The sequence below is a fragment of the Equus caballus genome, chromosome 2, assembly GCF_041296265.1.
Source record: "Equus caballus isolate H_3958 breed thoroughbred chromosome 2, TB-T2T, whole genome shotgun sequence".
Lineage (NCBI taxonomy): Eukaryota > Metazoa > Chordata > Mammalia > Perissodactyla > Equidae > Equus > Equus caballus.
In genome coordinates this window covers 51,855,846-51,874,130 of record NC_091685.1, presented here as the reverse complement: position 1 = coordinate 51,874,130, position 18,285 = coordinate 51,855,846, and the positions used below count along the sequence as shown (strand labels likewise).

General features: G+C 33.3%; 1 pseudogene; it reads right to left on the bottom strand.

Moving 5' to 3' along the window:
* Nucleotides 1-11,386: 11,386 nt before the first annotated feature.
* LOC138920024 (olfactory receptor 13G1-like) lies at nt 11,387-12,310 on the bottom strand (annotated as a pseudogene).
* Nucleotides 12,311-18,285: the final 5,975 nt, after the last annotated feature.

Sequence of the window (18,285 nt, the reverse complement as noted above, 5' to 3'; positions counted from 1 at the left end):
CACAATATTTTTATTTTGTTTTATTTTATTTTTAGTTTTTTTCTCAGGTATCTCTTATTTCCATGGATACGTTATCTAACATTCCTCTAAATGTATTTGTATGATAAATATTAAATCCAGGCCCTAATTTATGTACCTTCTATAATATGGCTTTGGTCATATCCCACAATTTTTGAAAACTGATAAAGGAATCTCTTGCATTTTCATTTATTTTCATGTATCTTGAAATATTTGTTTTTATATTCTCCTAAACCTATAGCTATTTAGAAACTGGTTCTCAATATCTGAATGCCTAATACTTTCTCAAGTTTGTTTTATTTCCTATTAAATATTCAGCTTATTTTCATTTATTTATGGATTCTAACCAATGGTCCCTTAATAAATTGTGTATTTGAAAAACTGCATGTATTTATGTAGTTGAGTTATTCAAAATATTTACATCTTTCACTTTTATATAGTTAATATTTTTTCTCCCAACATTGTCATATGAAAATTATATTATAAATGAAAAACTTGAAAGACATATATACAGTCAATATCGATAGATGTATCTACTATGTTGTACAATTAACATTTTTTTGTATTTTCTTTACTATATATCTATATATTTATGAATGCCTTTCTCCAACTTGAGTCCATTACATTTATTGCTTTTATTTGTTTCAAATAAATTTCAGACATTGGTACACTTTACCCCCTGAACATCTCAGGATGGATATATAATGTTAACTAGAGTTGTTTGCTGATTTTTAATTTTATTTCTTTTTATGAAATCAAAACACAAAATTGGTACAGAAAGCTACCTATGCAATATATTTAATTTACATACAGTTAGATACAGAAATGTAAGTGCACCACTCAATGAGTTTTGGCAAATGCATATACACATTTAATGGGTTTAAATCATTATCATTGCAGAAAATTTCTTCCTTCTAACCCCATCCTAGCAATCCCTACCCCAAGCCCCGCAGAGTTAAGTATCATTGTGTCTTTTTACACCTTGAATTAGTTTTGTTTTCTGGGCATTTATACTAGTCGAATTCTATGGCCTACACAATTTTGTTTAAGATTTCTGTCACTAGCGTGTTTTTGAGATTCATCCATGCTGTTGTATGTATTAATACTGTATTTTTTTAATTTAAACTCTTTTTTGGGGAGATAATTTTATATTCATATGCTGTTGTAAGAAGTAATATAGAAAGATACTAAGTAAATTTTACTCATCTCTCCTCAAGGATAGCATCTCGCAAAACTAAAATGTGATATTATAACCAAAATGATGGCACTGATAAAATTCATCACTACTTCTCAGACGTTCTTTGTTTTTCTTGTCTCGTGTATATGTTTGTGTGTATGTGCATGTGTTTAGCTCTATGCTTTTTTATTATGAGTGTAGGTTCACGTATCCACCGCTACATTCAGGATACACGTCAGGTGCATCACCACAAGGATCCATCAGTTTGCCTTTTTATAGCCATGCCAATACCCTCCTCACCCTCAATTCCTTGAAATCACTAATTAGTTCTCAATTCTATAATTTCATCATGAATTATATGAATTTATGAATATTAGACAATGGAATCGTGTACACCATATAATTTTTGAGGTTTGTCTTTTTTCACTGAGCACAATTCTTTGAAGATTCATTGAAGTCATTGCACATAACAATATTGTGTTTTGTTAAGTGGAGTGCTCTGTAAATATGGATTAGGCCCAGGTGGTTTATAGTGCTGTTCCATCGTATGTCTTTGATAATTTTCTTTTTATTAGTTCTTTTAATTGGTAAGTTTGATGACTAAAGTCTCCAGATATAATCTTGAATATTTCTTTACCTCCTTTCAGTTGTGTCAGTTTTTGTTTCATGGATTTTGAAGCCCTGCACATTATTGCATACACATTTAGGATTACTGTGTCTTATTGGTTGTTGATCTTTTTATCATTATGATCATCCCCACAGTAATTAACTTTTACTCTGATGTCTACTTCCTCCAATGTAAATATAGTCAGTCTTGCCTTTTATTGAATAATGCTATTATTGTATATACTTTTCCATATTATTACTTTCAGCCTGCATACTCTTTTGTGTTTTAAGTGAGTTTCTTGTATAAGATACATTTACTGCTATTGGTTTCTTTAAGAAGAGCATTCCTTGTGTAAGTGGCTGCAAGGTGATTCTCTTTAGCTTCCAGGAAGTAGAGTTTAGAATGCCCCAGGAACTTAATAATAGCTAAAGCAGTAGGTTAAATATAGCATCCAATAATTCCTGAACATAAGGGCTGTTTTTAATTTTATTTCTGCTGGAAGTTAGAAAACCACATTGCTTCCACAACATTCCAAAATCATAAACCACTCTGAAAGCTCATTTATTATCAGTATAAAAATTTGGCAGTTTTTCCTTTGACTAGGGTGCAGGGCCAGGTGAGCGCATATAATTTAAGTTGTTGAGCTGCAGTAGCTGAAGTCAAAGGTGCCATGTCAACTACATCAAAGGGTGTTGATATTGCATATCCAGCACAATATTTACCACTGTCACCTTTTAAATGAGAAGGATCAATGAATCATGAGAATTCGGCATCACTCACAGAAGTTTCCTGCAGATCAAGCATGAGTGGTCAGGAGGTGATCCATCAGTGTTAACCAGCTGTGAGAGGCTTCATCAGTAATGTAGGAGAGAAGAATAGCAAGGTTAAGATTATCACAGTGTAAGGGAGTTATGTAAGGAGCAGTTAGCAAAAGGAAAAATACAATTTTTTTAAAGATTTTATTTTTTTCCTTTTTCTCCCCAAAACCCCCCGGTACATAGTTGCACATTCCTAGTTGTGGGTCCTTCCAGTTGTGGCATGTGGGATGCTGCCTCAGTGTGGTCTGATGAGCAGTGCCATGTCCGCGCCCAGGATTCGAACCAAGGAAACACTGGGTCGCCTGCAGCGGAGGGCGCAAACTTAACCACTCGGCCACGGGGCCAGCCTACATTTTTTTTATTTTACGCACCAGTTTTAATGAATCTATTTTCTAACGTTCTCATATGTTCACGAAAATGCTTTAAGATCATTTGGAGCACCTTAATTTAAACATATTTGATGTATTAAATTCATTACAATTACTATCCATTTTTATGCACAAATATGCACTCTTCAGCAGTAAAAGAATATAACTTCACACCTGAGTTCATTTGTCATGATGCTATTTGAATAAGTTCATGTATTCTAGTGAGGCTACAAACTCCTGTCTTGCCATATGTCAGTTCTGCCCCTGATCTGTAGCTTGTGATTACTCCAAATATTTGTGATTTTAAAAAATTGGATATAGCTTTTAGATACCACAACTACAGGGCTAGTAGTTTTCTTTGGTACTGTATTGATTATTTCCAGCTCTTTTAAGTGGAGGGAGCTAGGGGATATGCAGTTTAAAGGTAAAGAACATCATCAGTTTTTGTATATTTTAATCTTGTAAAATTTTTGTTGTTGAAGAAAATTGATATTTCATGTGGAAGATTCTGTGTATTTTAATGCAGAATTACATACAATTACTGACATCATCGAAATTATTTTTGAAGTTCTTTGCATTTAGGTTATATTGCATTAAAGATATACAGTCAAATTACTTTGCTATAAAGTCATTTGGAATAATTCTAGTATGAAACATTTGACTTTAACAAAAATTCCAAAGAGTGGTGAACTTTTTAGGGATGTTTGCCTGTTACATAGCTGAAAGTTAAGGCTTGAAAAACTTAACAAACATACTATCCTTTCAAAATAGAGCTTGCCTTTTTAAAACAAGTGTGTAAATTAACTTGTTTTCAGAAGAAAGTATTATAGGGAAAAATAAAAGTAAATATTTGAAAACATTTCTACAATCATGTAACTTTGTGGGCAAAAATGATGTAAGTAAATGATATTCTAACATCTCATGTACGCATACTTAGAAACAAAATTCTCTACACTTTCTTTAAATTATCAAAAGAGGCCAAAATATTTTAATACCCGTTTTAAATAAAAAATGCTTGCAACAATTTCAAATTTATTTGTAAGATAAAATTTCAACAGTATGTTGGCATAATTGTGAAAATATATTAAAAATAATGTCTGACTTAGTAAGCATAACTAGTAATTCACTTGTTCCATTTTGGTGTAATACGTGTTGTAGTGTCATTTATATTTCTAGTAGTCACTGGATATAATATTTATATATAAATATATATATAAAATTATAAACATAATTATATATATAAATATTACAGTATAAAATTCACAATAACAGGTCATCTATTCACCAATAAGGAAGTATTAAATAAGATCCTAAAAACATTGATTGAGGCATATTTGCTCACATTGATACTAAAAATACCATGATTAACATAAAATAATTTTACTATGTAGTGTTGTGGTCAAAATGGATGGACTCAATAAATTAATTATCTTAAAGCCTATTTAAGTATCATTCACTGTCATTGTTTACATTTTTATATTACAGAACATAAATATTAAAAAATTATTAATGATTATCAAACATTTTAGATCATAATTTTTAGGGTAGACTTCATAATCAGTGGAATTGAAATGTTTACTATATATGCACCTTTCTCCCTTTTGCCCTAATCTCACTCCTTTCCCTCTGGTAAATACTTATCTATTCTCCTTATCCATGTGTTTGTTTATTTTCCACATATGAGTGAAATTATATGGTGTTTGCCTGTCTTTGACTTATTTTGCTTTATCATAATACCCTCAAAATCCACCCATGTCATCACAAATAGCACAATTTTGTCTTTTTTTATAAGTGAGTAGTATCCCATTATGTTTATCTACCACATCTTCTTTATCCATTCATCTGTAGAAGGGTGCTTGGGTTACTTCCACCTCTTGGTTATTGTGAATAATGCTGAAATGAACATAAGGATGCATAAATCTCCTTGAATTGTTGATTTTAAGTTCTTGGGATAAATATCCAGTAATGGGATAGCTGGATCATATGATATTTCTATTTTTAATTTTTTGGGAAGTCTCCCTACCATTTTCCATAGTGGCTACACCAGTTTGCATTCCCATAAGGAGTGCATCAGAATTCTGTTTCTCCGTATCCTCTCCAATGCCTGTTTTTTCTTGTCTTGTTAAATATAGCTGAGGTGTATAAGGACATATCTCATTGTAACTTTGATTTACATTTAACTAATAATTAGAGATGCTAAACATTTTTTTTCATGTTCCTGTTTGTCATCTGTGCATCTTCTTTGGAAAAATGTTGGTTTATATCCTGTGATCCTTTTCTGATCAGGTTGTTCATTTTTTTGTTTTTGAGTTGTATGAGTTCTTTACATATTTTGGAAATTAACCCCTTGTCAGATATATGCTTTGCAAATATTTTCTCCTAGTTGGGGGGTTATATTTTCATTTTCTTCATGGTGTCATTTGCCTTGCAGAAGCTTTTTAGTCTGATGTAGTTCCACTTGTTTATTTTTGTTTGTTTGTTTCCCTTGCTTAAGATGACAAAGTATTCAAAAAGATACTGCTAAAACCAATGTCAAAGAGTGTTCTGCCTGTATGTTTTTCTAGGAGCTTTATAGTTTCAGGTCTTACATTCAGGGCTTTATTCCATTTTGAGTTAATTTTTGTGTATCATGTAAGATAATGGTCTGTGTTCATTCTTTTGCATGTGGTTGCCAGTTTTCACAACAAACTTTATTGGAGAAACTTTCCTTTTTCCATTGTATGTTCTTGGCTCCATTGTCAAAGATTAGTTGTCCATAAATGTGTGATTTTATTTCTGGGATTTCAATTCTATTCCATTGATATGGGTGTATATTTTTGTGACACTACCATGATGTTTTGATTATAGCTTTGCAGTATATTTTGAAGTCAGGGATTGTGATACCTCCAGCTTTGTTCTTTTTTCTCAGAATTGCTTTGGCTTTTGGGGATCTTTTGTTGTTCCATATTTATTTCAGAATTCTTTGTTCTGTTTCCATGTAGAATGTCTTGGGATTCTGATTGGGATTTCACTGAATCTGTAGAGTGTTTTAGGTAATATGGACATTTTAACTATGTTTATTCTTCCCATCCATGAGTGTGAGATATCTTTCCATTTGTCTATGTCTTCTTCAAATTTTCACTAATATCTTGCAGTTTTCATTGTATGGGTCTTTCATCTCCTTGCTTAAATTTATTCCTAGGTTCTTTATTCCTTTGTTGTGATTGTAAATGTTATTGTATTCTTAACTTTCTTTCTGTTAGTTCATTATTAGTGTATAAAAATGCAAGTGATTTTTGAATGTTGATTTTATAACCTGCAACTTTGCTGTAGTTGTTGACTAGTGCTACATGTTTTCTGGTGGATTCTCTAGGGCTTTCTATATGCAGTATCATGTCATCCACAAACAGTGAGAATTTTACTTCTTTCTCTCCAATTGGATCCTTTTATTTCTTTTACTTACCTAATTGCTCTGACCAAAACTTCTAGTACTGTATTGAATGAGAGTTGTGAGAGTGGGCACCCTTATCTTTTTCCTGCTCTCAGAGTCATAGCTTTCAGTTTTTCACCATTAACTATGATATTGTCTCTGGGTTAGTCATATGTGACCTTTATTATGTTGATGAACTTTCCTTCTATATGCATTTGGTTGAGAGAATTTATCATCAATTTATGTTGTAACTTATCAAATTCTTTCTCTGTATCTATTGAGATTATCATGTGATTTTTATTCCTCATTTTGTTAATATTTGTATCAGGGTAATTATATACTGATAACAGGAACATTCCACGAAGAAGACGTAGCACTTATTAATATATATGCACCTAACACAGGATCACTGAAGTATATAATGCAACTATTAACAGACCTAAATGAAGAAATTGACAGAAACACAATAATAGTAGGGGACTTCAACACCCCATTTACATCCTTGGATATATCATCCAGACAGAAAGTCAACAAGGAAACAGTGACCTTAAATGAAACACTGGACCAGGTGGATTTAATAGTTGTATATAGAACATTCCACCTCCCAAAAGCAGAATATTTTCTTCTCAAGTGCACAGGGAAACTTCCCCAAAATGGACCATATGTTGAGAAAAAGGGCCAGCCTCAATACAATTAAGAAGATTGAAATCAGGTTAAGCATCTGACCAGAACACTGTGAAACTAGAAATCAAATTCAATAAAAAAGCTGAGAAAGTCACAAACATGTGAGGACTAAACAACATGCTACTGATCAACCAATGGATCAAAGAAGAAATCAAAGGAGAGGGCTGGATCCGTGGTTTAGTGGTTAATTTTGGCATGCTCTATTTTGGCACCCTGGATTTGTGGGTTCAGATCTCAAGTTCAGACCTGCATCACTCATTTGCCATACTATGGTGGTGACCCACATATCAAGTGGAAGAAGATTCACACAGATGTTATCTCTAGGCTAATCTTCATCAGAAAAAACATAAACATAAAAAAATGAAGAAAGAAAGAAATCAAAAGAGCAATAAAAAAATACCTAGAGACAGATGAAATTGAAAGCACAACATACTAAAACTTATGCAATGTAGCAAAAGTGGGACTAAGAGGCAAAGTTTTAGCACTAGAGGACTACCTCAACAAACAAGAAAAATATAAAAATAAGTAATCTTAAACTAAAAATAAAAGAACTAGAATAATAGCATATCTAAAAGTCAGTAGAAATAGGGAAATAATAAAAATCAGAGCTAAAATAAATGAAATAGAGACTAAAAACACAATACAATGGATCACTGAAAGTAAGAGCTGATTCCTTGAGAAGCAAAATTGACAAACCCTTAGCCAGACTATGAGAAAATGAGAGAAGGCTCAAATAAATAAAATTAGAAATTAAAGAGTAGAAATCGCAGTGCATCCCACAGAAATACAAAGGACTATTAGAGAATACTATGCAAAACTATATGCCAACAAACTAGATAACCCAGAAAAAACAGATAAATTTTTAGGCTCATATAATCTCCCAAAACTAAATGAAGAAAAAAATAGAGGCTCTTAATAGACCAATCACAAGTAAAGTGATTGAAACAGTAATCGAAAACCTCCCCCAAAAATCTATAGTCCTGGGCCAGATGGATTCTTTGGTGAATTCTACCAGATATTTAAATAAGACATAATACCTGTCCTATGAAACAATTCTGAAATATTGAAGAAGAGGGACTGTTTCCTAAGTCACTCCATGAGGCCAACATTACCCTGATATCAAAACCAAATAAGGACAACAAAAAAGGAAAATTACAGGCCAGTATCACTGATGGTCGTTGATGCAAAAATACTCAAAAAATATTAGCAAAACAAATACAATACTTTAAAATTACCATACAGCATGATAAATTTGGATTTACTCCACAGACGCAGGGATGATTCAACATCTACAAATCAAACGATGGTCTCCGTTTTGGCATTCTGTCTTTTGCAATCCAATTTTATTTCACCATTATGTTTGTGATTCCAATGTACTTATGATAAATTTCTTGATAGGCATTATTATTAACTGACATAATATGAGCAGCTCTTTCCTTCTCCATGTATGTTAACTTAAAGTTTGTTCAAAGATGCCAAGTCCCTACTTTCTAAATCTATTCTTCCAATATGTACTTACAGCTTGAGATGGTGCAGTGGTATGGCCATGGCCAATATGATGTAAATTCATGATTATGGCTGAGTGATTCTTAATTTAAAAAAGCATCATGACACACACTTTACATATCTTACTATTTTGTCAATTATACCTCAATAAATCAGAAAAAAAGTTAAAAAATAATAGCTAAAAACTTATTTGCCCTGTGACATCTCCATCTTTATCCTTCATTCTGCTTGGGTCATGAGTGAGATGCCTGGTAATGTAGGAGCCATTCATGACCCTAGAGAAGACACAGTTGAATGGCAGAACAAGAAAATGGAAGGAGCCTCGTTCTTTGCTGGTATCATTGAGCTGCCGCAGACACTATTGACTGTCTAAAACCTGACTTCCATTGCATTCAGCATAAGTCTCCTCACTGATTTAAAAGGACTGAAGTACTATCCTCTGTTATTCATAGTTAAATATATTAGAGACTTAACAAAAAATTGCCCTACAACTGCACTCACTAGAACAAGATTTTTCTCCAGAGAAATCAGAAATAACCTATATGAGGCCCAAACCCAGACTGGCTGGCTCATGATCACAGTGTTCTAAGTGTACTAGGAAGATCATTATGGAATATTAAGTATACATTACGACAAGTACTAGATACAGTGAAGGGCAAATCCATTATATACCCTAGTTCTGCCCATTGTACAATCACATAACAACAAATAAATGGCACAAAATACACAAAATACTCAAATGACTATTGGAATCTTACTCTTAAAATGATCAATAGGTATATAATTTAAGGTGCATGTTTGCACTTTTAGGTAAAATTATCTGTGAAAGAAATATGAACATACAATTTGAACTTTCCACAGCCTGTAGTCTCCTGTAGGGATCTTACACCTTCTAGACAACTAGCAGCACACAGAGTTGTTCTCTTCTGTGTCTATGGTTATGAGGTAGATGTGTCAGTATAATGGGTTAGGTAGAGAATCATGCAAGATAGTCCAAATATCCGGTATTGATGTGGCGGGTGTGTATATATATATATAATGAAATACAATGTTCAGTGCTATATTCAGCAAGAATAATGTGGAAGCCAGAGTGGAATAAGCTATGAGAGCAAGAAGCCCAGAATTAGTTTACTTTTAAAATTTTCCCCTTAACATAAAAAATACGAATTAAAACAAATTTGAATGTTTCACATGATAATCTAACAATTTTAAATCATACTTATAGCTGCCTAATTTCAAAGTAAAATACACATTCAGACAATTCTTTTATATTTATTCTTTAGAAAGGAATTAACCTATGTTATTGATTTGACTTCTATATGGCTTTTTTTTTGACAAAGAAGAGAGCATAATGGAGAAGTTCTTTATTAAGTTCATTTTAAAGAAGTGAGAAAAAAAGCAGTCTCTGACAACTGTCTACTCAGCTTGTCTGTCTAAATACCTAGGTCATAGTGTTCTCCTGTTGATTGCAAAATAAACTCACACAACATCAGCATCAGAAAAGTTCCTCATGAAAGAGGAAGACAGAAGAAACCCCCTCTGTTGACACGTCTGAGCTGACATGAAAATAATAACACATCCCAAACCTCAGAAATTACCAATATCTCCTTTTCCCATTTAATACATTTGATTGCTGCCTCTTTAGCAATTACAGCTTAGCAATGTTTATTCTTTCTACCTTCCAGATAACATTACCCTTATTTTCTGACATGATCCAATCTAGTAAAAATCCCCTTTTTTTGTTCTTTTCCCATATACCCAACACAATCACAAATAAGTCCATGTCAGCACCCTCTTACTGACACGTGATGTGCTGTCTCCTTTATGCAATAAATCAACTCATTCACCTAATCACGTGTTTCTGGTATTCTTCAGCTGGAGGGCATTGAGAATAGTTCTTCTGTTTCCTTGTATTAGGTATTAATTTACTTAAAATTTGGCATTAAATGTTATATAAAAGTAATAATATATGGTTCTTGTATTTATAGATTGAAAAACCTAATGCAGGCAATAATGACATTAACTGCATTTTTTCAAGAATAATAGTATGAGAATACTATTATTCTCATTTTTTAATTTTTTCAAAAATAATAGTATGAGAAAATTTTGCTCTTATTTTATAAAATATATTGCAGTGGAATCCTGATTATAACATGGATGTTAAAGCAAAACTGTAATGCATGTGTACCAAACATGTCTCACAAAGATAGAATGTATTTTCTTGTTACATAAATGGTGGACATGATTTGATTTATAAAATTGTTAACTCTAGAATATTAGAAATAATATTTATTTTTTGTAGAGGTAAATGTTTGTATACATGGATCTATAAGAATTAGAAGTTATGCATATATATTTTAGAAATACATTGGTATATAAATCACATTTTATGATGTAATTTATGATATATCTTATGTCATATTTGTGTGATGTTGTATGTGTATTACATTACAGATTTTGTAAAAATGAAAAGTATGGGATTGTAGAGATGAGGAGGTCAGGAACAGAATAAGAAAAAGAGAAAACACTTTCTTCTACTGTGATTGGTTTTTAAAGTTTACATGAAAAAAATTTATTAACGTGTGGAACGATAAGTATAAATTACCAGTGAAATCATAAGAGAATAAGTACATTTTGGAAATAAGGAGCTAGGGAAGTGATTTACAGTGGAGTGAAACATTCTTGCCCTTAAGAGAGAACAGGAAAAGTCGAAATGGAAATAAGTGAAACATCAGTAAAATCTGAGATGTTCTAGTAGACAATTCTAAAGTACAGTAGTGATGCATCCCCTTGAAACCATTAATGTTTCAGAAATGAAAAGACTTTCTTAATCCCTGTCTGCATCTCCTTGTTCTGGAAACTGTACACAATGGGGTTCAATGTGGGGGTCACAAGAGTACAGAGTGCAGCTACCACCTTGTCTCTTTCAAATGTGTAGCTGGAAGCAGGATGGATGTAGGTGTAGATTACAGGGCAATAGTAAAGGGACACCACTATGAGGTGGGATGAGCATGTCGAAAAGACCTTTCTCTTGCCTGTTGCTGTGCAGATGTGGAGAATGGCAGCGATGATAAAAGCACAGGAGATGCAGGTGAGGGTGAAGTCGCCCACTGCCAGGGTAATATCTGCAATATAGACCATCACCTCATTGACTTTCACAGGGCTGCAGGACAAAGACAGCAATGGGGGTATCTCACAGAAGAAGTGGTCAATGGTATTTGGTCCACAGAAGGTCAGCTTCAGGATGAGACCTGTGTGTACCCAGGAATTGGTTACTGCAATAGCCATGACAATGCTGAGTAAGGCCATGAACATATGGTGGTTCATGACAGTGCTGTAGTGAAGAGGGAAACAGATGGCCACATAGCGGTCATAGGCCATGGTGGTGAAAAGAACCATCTCAGCTCCCAGGGACCATGTAAAGAAGAAGAGCTAGGACATGCAGCCTCCGTATGAAATGGTCCTTCCTGATGTTAACATGGTCCCAAGCATCTTGGGTATTATGCTTGTTGTGCAGATGATGTCTATAATAGCCAGTGACAGAAGGAGAACATACATGGAGGTATGTAGGGTGGTGTTATAGATTATGGCAATGACAATGATCAAATTGCCAAGAAAAGCCACAAGATAGATGAGGAGAAAGACAATGAAGAGAACTCCCTGGAGTTCAGGATTTTGGCTGAGCCCCAGAATCATAAACTCAGTTATAATACTGTTATTCATATTGTTTTGGTGATTAAATGGCAGACATTGCAGAGAGTGAACATGTGGGAATTAAAGAAATCTGAATGTCATTATAAGATTGTGTGTGTGTGTGTGTGCGAATGAAGTGATTTGAGTATTGATTTGACACAACTTTGTAGCAGGAATTCCTTTATGATGAACTTTGGTCTTCCAGGCAATATCCTCTATTCTCAAGATCCATACCAATTTCTGATGCATATTCTTCCATTAATGACTCCAGTAAACAGAAGCCTGTGGTTGAGAAGAAAAATAATAGAAAAATAAATGTCTTCAAATATTTCAATATTATCATTTTGAGTTGAAACTTGCCTGAGCCTAAGTTACCTTCATTTATACACACACACGCACACACACACACACACACAGTGGAAATATAATACAAATAATTACATATCTCATTTATTCTGTTAATTGCATGCCATCTTTCTACAAACATATGCAATCAGTAATATCCAAAACAACAGAAGCTGACAGGACTAATCATAGTGGGAACATATCAGGGGGAAAATGCCCAACAGAAAATTCTAAGGCTGGGTATTCATGAGATCATTGACTAATTTATTGAAGTCCAAGCACCAAATAATTTAATCAAATTCCTGCTTTGATATTTTTTCCTCAATTTTAAAAGTGCAATCCTAAAATTGAGTGAACTAATTTGTTGTACTGCTGTGCAATGGCAAGAGTGTTGGATGTAAAAATAGAAAATCTGGGGTTACCTCTTCATTTCATCATAGCTGTAGACTGGCCATTTACCCTCCATAACCTTCAGATTTCTTACTTCCAAAAATAGTATAAATTGGGACAAATATTAGATATTATATAGTCGGAGCAAAAGGTTTTTAGGGATACTCCAGGATAGAAGCAGCTGAAAAACAGTTATCTGAAAGGTAGCCATGAGTTTCAAAGGGAAATTCTTGTTTTATTTTATTCATCCCCAAAACTTTTCTAGCACTTTGTCACCTGTTTTCTTTTTGCTTATTTGTTTGGATAGATTTGTTTTTATGTATAGTCATATTTTTACCTGAATTCATGACTATCAGGACTATTGTGACCCGGTGAATCCAGTAGCAGTATTCAAAGCAGTTGTAAATTTATTCATAACTTTATGTTTTATATTGTTCACTGCTTTTCAGAGGTCATATTGTACCTCAGATACCTATCCAGCGGTATAAGTAAAAATCATGTTTGAGACAAAAATCCAGTCTGATTTGCTCCTCTAGGCCCTGAAATCCCAACTAACAATTTTCTAAATTTAAGCTACTGACTGATTCATGTGTAGCTGTTCAGACTGGTGTGAAAAAGTTAAGATTTTGTTTAACCTATAATCCACTTCAAGAATTCCTAGCTTTATTTTTTTTTATTTTTTTCATAGTGAAGTGATGTAATATCTGCCAGTACTTGGATCTATGTGTTAGATCCTCTGTAGATATATAATTTTTTCTCAAAAAAACTTTGGAAATTAAACGTTAACATCTTTATGTAATTGGTAAGAAAACAATGTTCTGAAAGATAAAATAACAGATGACTGGATTACAAACCTCATAAGTGGAAGAGACAAAATTTACATCTAGGTTTTCTGACTCTAAGGAAATTACTCTTAACCTCTCCACTATATGCCTTCAGGTAAAACACAAAATAGTATGGTGAATGCACACACAAAAAAATGAATGATATAGGAAAGGTTGGAAAGAACATATAAGTTTTATGCTGAATAATATATGATTTGGAAAACATAGATGAGGATAGAAAATATAATTGAGATAGTTGATATTTGAAATTTAATTTAAGTATTTTTTAATATTTGAAATATATGATATTGAAATAAATGACATTACTCTTTAAAATACTGAGTGTTGAATGTGTTTTTCAATTATTGTAAGAGCCCCTGGTCCTTCATTCCATCTGAATCAGAGATCTGGTATCAAAGCTTCTTGGGGTGAATGTATAAGACAATGGAACTCTTCCAGCCTTCTTGATCTTACTCACCAAAATAGGCACCCAAATATAAACTGAGTCCATGATGAAGAAAAACCTTCAATTGTCCCTTGGAGAATTGTTATTTATCAATGTAATTAATGCTATATGACCATGTAATTTTTATTTACCCATGTAATCATTAATGATTCGATCCCAACATTCAAAGCCAGGTTTCACAAAATGCAGAAAGTTTGCAAAGCGATAAGTAAGTACACCTCCGCTCCACTATCTCTGATTTAAGAGTAAAAGTGAAGAGGATCTGGAGACTGCTTTTCTCATCTCTTCTTGGAATGTCCCATTCCCTTTACAAGAGTGATAGCATTGCAGCTCTATTCTCAATGCTCGTGCCATAAGTTGGAATGGTTACTGTGTGTAGAAAAGGTCAAATTCAAAGGGGTATCATGACACAGTTCACTGGGAGGAGAGGGTATCTATTGACTATAAAAGCTTTGTTCAGAATGTTTTCTATTGACCCATGGTGTAGACATATATTATTTTCAATCCACAGGTGTCCAAAATTTCTATTCTATGGTCAATGGTTTCTAGTTTCATTCTGCAAGTGAGACTGGCCTGGCTTCCATGCTACCCTTGATTCCCAAAAGCCAGAGCATCCATCCAAAGAGAGCCTGCCCACATCAGCAAGGACGTCTATTTCTTCAGATCTTGTAATTTATAGCCATTGACTTTTGGCCATGATCCATTTTGTTCATCTCATCTAGAATCATCTATTTTGCTTTAGTTATTATTTTTAAACTGACAGTTTTTTTATTGATTTAAATTTGGAGGTAAGAAAAAGTAGTGAAAGTTAAAATTAGGTAAATGCTTAGGGCTTAAATCTTGAAGGTGGCAATTTCTGTCAATGATCTTGTATTTTTAAGGTAAGTTTTCAAAATCTTGGGCTATCTCTGTTAGCTAAATGTATAATAACAACAGCAGTAAACTTGTTGAGTTGCTTTGAGAATTAAATAAGAAATGCATATCATTAGCCCAATACTTAGCCCATATTTAGCTCTCAAGTGAAGGTAATTTAGAGTTCTAAATTCCTATCATTTTAAAAAGTCATATTTTTAAGCTATAGGTTTTTAAAATTAATAATGAGGCAATTTTTATTGCTTAAAGGAAGAAAAACATTCCAAAAATATGTTTGCAATTATTGAATAATAGTATAATGCAAGAATAAGCAGCTTCACTTAAGGAAAATAAAAGATAATTCAATTAATACTGAAAGCAACAAAGATGTTTTTATTCAACCAATATTTTAAAGTCAAAATTTGTATTAATCATTATGCTTTCTATTTGATTACAGTGATGTAGAAATGTAATAAATTTTCAATTATTTTGGGGTTAATGGTAAATTAAAAAATGAGCAATCAATAACATGTATTGAGATCATCGGAAAATTATTAGAAGTACAGTATAAAGCAATTTTATATAGTGACATAGCATGCTTAATTTGGTCTTGGAAAGAATAATGAGAAGACCAAACTAAAATATTATTATGGTATTGTCCTTGAAAGGTAAGCAGTTTTCAAGGAGTGTTCAGGGAGAAGGAAGAGAAGAGAGGAAATAAATACCAAGGAAAAACACTAATGCTGCAAATGTAGGGAGGTGTGAAGTACAAAATTCATCTGGGATAAAGCAACTATTTTGGTGACGGATTTGTGTGCATAGAACAATTATTTTGCTATGCGAAGTATAACATGATAGATCTTGTTTGATTATTATACTCTAAGGAAAAATTTTGTGCTCCTGTAGATAATAAGGAAGAAGTTGTAAGTCCGAGAAAGTAATATGTGGTGTGCCCCAACATTAGAAAGACAACCCTGCAGGCAGCATAGAGGATCAGTCCAGAGGGAGACATATTGTCCATTTTGAGATATGACTGTGCTTACAAGCACTGATTGACTCTTAGAACAATGCCAATTTAATTAAATTTAACACTAGGATTTATTTATAATAATTATTGCCAGAATAAAATAAAAGTTACAATAGATAAAACTACATGCAGAGAGAATTTAGACAAGTTATTTTTTTTGCATTTCTTTTTAGACAAGTTGATTTTTATTGTTTGGCAGAATGCAAGCACACTGACAAAGAAACACCAGCAAACCTTTCCTAGAGGGAGGGAATTAGGTCACGTTGTGTTTACTGACACTTAGAACATTAATAGAGGTTCACATTAATATTTTAATGTTATTCAACATGTTATTTTGTTTAATCCTCAAAACAGGATTAATTAATAATTAAGAACGTTAATGTCCCAGTTGACATATGAGGTAGTTGGTCAAGTCTGATAGTGTTAGCAAACTTGCTCATTGCCACACACTCAGATATTGGGTACATGGAGATCTGAATCCAGGGAGTCTGACTCAAAAAACTCAGTGATGTTGCAATCTACAAGCCAATGTTATACCAATGCAACTCAATGTATTCTCCCACATCATCAACTATATCATCAAAATCGTCATCAGCATCATCATTGTTTTCAAATACCTGTTTCTTCTTTGCAAGCATGGACAACATATGCACACTTTTAAAGTGCTACCATATGTAAGGCCAGCCGCTAGGAACTCACCAGAGAGCCACTATGTTTTATGGGGCTAGAGTGGTAAAATTTACTTTATCCTCTTACATTTCTGAATAACTTTTGTCAGACAATTTCATTCAAGATAATTCTTCACTAAGTAAGAGTTGCTTCTAGTTCAAGTTCATTCAGGGAGAATGTTGCATTCTTTTTAGCTTAGCTTCACAGCTTAAGTATTAAAAGAGAGATGAAAGTGCCCATTTCTCAATTTTGCAACTTAAAAGTAGTGAAAAAGAGAAAATCTGGTGCAGGTTCAAGGAGTGTGCATATAATTGTGTAAAAATTATGGCCCTACCCAAGGAAGCGTAATCATCCATCGGGGTTAGCCTGGGGCTGCCCCTGTTTTTCCAGAAAAAGTCTCATGTCTTAAGAACACCTTCATTCCTGAGAAAAATGGGATGATTGATCACCCTATGACCCCTGAAGTCAATGCCAGAACTGTTCCTGAGAATCTTGTTCACACATGAACTCCCAAAGAATTTTATTCTCTAAGTTTCAGAAGAAATATTTTGTTTTGCAAATTCAACTTTAGCCTGTCACTCTCCTTATTCAAGAGTGAATTACAGATTCTTGTATATGATAAAATATACACATCAAATGGTGAACTGAAGTTGTTACATAGGCTACACTTATGAGAGGTGCGGAAGCAGCTTAGAGCACATTGATACAATGATAAATTTTGAAAACATTTTAAATCATTTTTCTAATTAAACCTTCACACTAATTGAAGAAAGGGGATATTCTAAAATAATTTCTCAAGCATAGGAAGTATTCCTGCCACATTGGTAACAGTGTACTTACCTAAATTTAGTTGACTTTGTTTTAAAGTCTAATTTGTGAATATGTGATATGTAAGAGAAAAATTTAAGAAGTCAGGCAGACAATGTAAGCACAAGTATCATCAAATAAGTATCCTCTATTTTAAACTGAATTGCAACCCATGGACAGATTTTCCCCTGCCCTATACCTAAAAATGAACCAGAGAGACTACGTGGATCATGCATATCCCTATCCAGGTCATAATTATATGGTGACTGTGAAAAGTAGAATTTCCACAAGTACTCACTTTAGTTCTTTGCAGGGTATCACCATGTTCGAACAGTGACCTGCATTAAATCACCAGAAAAAAATGGAAAATAAAGACAACATCCCTCATCAGTTTGCTTTCAACAGACTTCTGTCATGCTTCCTTAAGTATTGATTCCATTATGTTGAAGATCAATCAAAGTAACATTTCCTGAATAAAGAACAAGGAGCCCCAGGGAACAGCATCTCGGACTGAATTTCTGAGAGGTAGTTAAAATGGATCTCAGCAGAATAATCAAAACAACTCTGCACTGATAACAAATTACAGATGTAATAACTTGCACTTTCTGTGTCATTTCTCTATAAG